This window comes from Chrysochloris asiatica, unplaced genomic scaffold (assembly GCF_000296735.1).
Source record: "Chrysochloris asiatica unplaced genomic scaffold, ChrAsi1.0 scaffold00147, whole genome shotgun sequence".
NCBI classification, from domain to species: Eukaryota; Metazoa; Chordata; class Mammalia; order Afrosoricida; family Chrysochloridae; genus Chrysochloris; species Chrysochloris asiatica.
In genome coordinates, this window is record NW_006408665.1 from 7,910,969 (window position 1) to 7,913,612 (window position 2,644).

Consider the following 2,644-nt stretch of genomic DNA (forward strand, 5'->3'; position numbering starts at 1 on the left):
CGACCTACAGTGACCACATATAGGGTTTCCAAGGTGAGCTTGAACCTTGTGATTCAAACCGACTTTGCAGTCTAACACAAGACTCCATATAGTAAGTGATAATTAAATGGTAAATATTGACTTAAAGCAAGATGAAGGATTAGGAAAACAGGCTACTCAGACCCTCTACCACAAAAATATAACACTAAATGAAACATATACAGATGACGATCCTGGAACCTTGAACTTCAGAGGACAGGATAGAGAAGTGGATTGAATACTGACTTGGAGAAGCTGTGAAAACAGGGGTTGTGAGAGAGGAGAATTGTTGAATTGTTGACTGGTCCGACTCATCACAGCCGTCTTGAACTTTTGTGAACAGCATTGGATTCAGACATTGGCCTGACAATGCAGATGCATGTTATTGGGTGGCCTGAAATAAGAAAGGTGTGATTCTGACTTATTCTCCACACTCTCCTGGTGACAAGAGTTGTAGCTAATCTCCACCCTCACCCAGCCATTGCACAACCCCTACTCTGTCACAGGTCAGAGCCATGGCATTTTGCATTTTGCTCAGGGTGCACCAATCCCATGTTTGGAGACACCTGAACTCTGTCTATTCAAACCATCAAAAGCTCAGAATAGATTCCCAGTGAGTCTTGGATAAGCAGGAACTCTCACAAGTAGCTATCCTGCCACTAGCTTCCTCCTGGGCCTGAAAGAGTTCCTTCTGGAATTAAAGACAATGCATTTGTAATCTACTGTTAGGATCATCACAAACTACTTCTGGATTAGGTGCCCTGACCAGCGACAACACCTAGGCCTATAAAAACTCCATTTAGAACCAGCACGCCACGTTTCATCCCTCAGCCTCCCACCTTGGTAGCTTCTTGGCTGGCAGAGAGTATGAACACATACTGGGATCCTGACCTTAAATTTTTTCTCCTCTATGGGTCTAAACCCTGACCTAATATTTCTTTCACTGCTTCTCTTTCTTTTTTCACCTTCTTTTTCTCTTTCCCTTCCCTTGTTTTTTATCCTTTCTTTCACCACCTTCTTTTATCTCCATTTTTTTCTATTTCTCATTTTTCTCACTTCTTTTTTCTCTTCTGTAGTTTTAGTTCAATTTCCTTTTTTATCATTTAGTTATTACATTATCTTTTCTTTCTTTTTTTATTATGTATCATTTTATTTTTTAATTTTTTGTTTTCATAGAATACATTTTCACATTACAGATGCCCAAAGTAAGAAAATAACAGTTTTTTTACTTTTCAGTTTTATATTTGTAAGCAGATTATTTAAGGACATTTGAAGGATATGTCTCAGTTTGCAATCTATAATTAAATACATCTTCAAGGAATGGAGCTTCTCTATATTCAAACATTCTCCAAACTTCACCTCCTAAAATTCAGAAATTAGTGAGACATTTCCTCATTTTAAAGTTTCACAAGGACATGTAACCATAAACAGAAAAGCATAGAAAAAAAGAGGAAGATGTTTCCAAAATCTTAAGACACTTAAATTTTTCTGCAAAATCTTTACTTTTGAGTTAACAGGCATTCCGATCATCCATCATTCCTAGAACAAATATCAAAGAGGTATGATTGCAATATGTTGATAGTAACAAATTGAATTCCCATAAAGAGATTGATAAATTAAAAGGTACATGCTCATACAATGTTTTGTCACATTGTGAGTCTTCTAAAAAGCTAGGAGACAATCCCATTATTTCACCAGAATATGGAAGGCAGTCTCATTATTCTGTGAATATTAATTCCTCTCAAACCTTTCCCTCCAAGATTAAATTGTGAAAAGAATCAAGTGATTAGACAAGCGTTGTCTCACCAATGGACATCTGTTATTTCCTCCTTATTGATAGTTGAATGGGGTGACAGAGCAGAGGCAGAGAGGTGTACAATCATTTTTTGAGGGATTAAGTCAAAAGTCAGAGCTTCCACAGCATGGCACCAGCTTTGCAGATGCCTACATCATGATAGTTGAAATAGCACAGACCAGCAAAGGTTAAAGCTGAGAGTGCCAGGAGGCCAGCCCTTGACAGCTTTCTGTGGTGCAGCCTCATGGATATAGTCATTAACAACATGTCCCAGGCCCCAGTGACCATGGAGAGTGAGAACTGCAGCTAGAGAGTAGTCCATCACAGAACAAGGATTCAAATAAGCAGTTGGAAGCAGGCCCAGGAGGAAAACACTGACAACTTTCTCACTAGTCCAGTGGAGAGATGCAACTTTGGAACCAGAATTATGGCTGGGGGAGAGGTGAATATGCTGCGCTCCTGAAGTAAACCGGTCCTGGAAAAATGCTGAGACAAGAGCAGGTCTGATCACTGGAGTTTGGAGGAACAGAGCTCGGGCTCTTTGAGCACTGCAGACTTTGAGCACTGCAGACAACACTCAGCCTACAGATCACCTCCATGATTGTTTTTAGGGCTCAAGGTTACCTAGAAAAACCTACATTATCTTTACTTATTGCTGCCTTTGGTTTGTTTGTTTGTTTGTTTATTTCCCTCCCATTCATAAGTATTTTGTTATTGTTAAGTATTTTGTTATTGTTAAGTTGGTTCTGACTCATAGCCACCCTATATATGTTTTCCTAGGCTTTATTTATTTACTTATTTTAAGTTTTTATTTTAAATTGAGTGGGAGAA

The 2,644-nt window shown here is 38.8% G+C and overlaps 1 pseudogene; it reads right to left on the bottom strand.

Annotated features, from left to right (window-relative positions):
• Nucleotides 1-1,924: 1,924 nt before the first annotated feature.
• LOC102834875 overlaps nt 1,925-2,644 on the bottom strand; it is a 38,935-nt pseudogene continuing 38,215 nt past the window's right edge.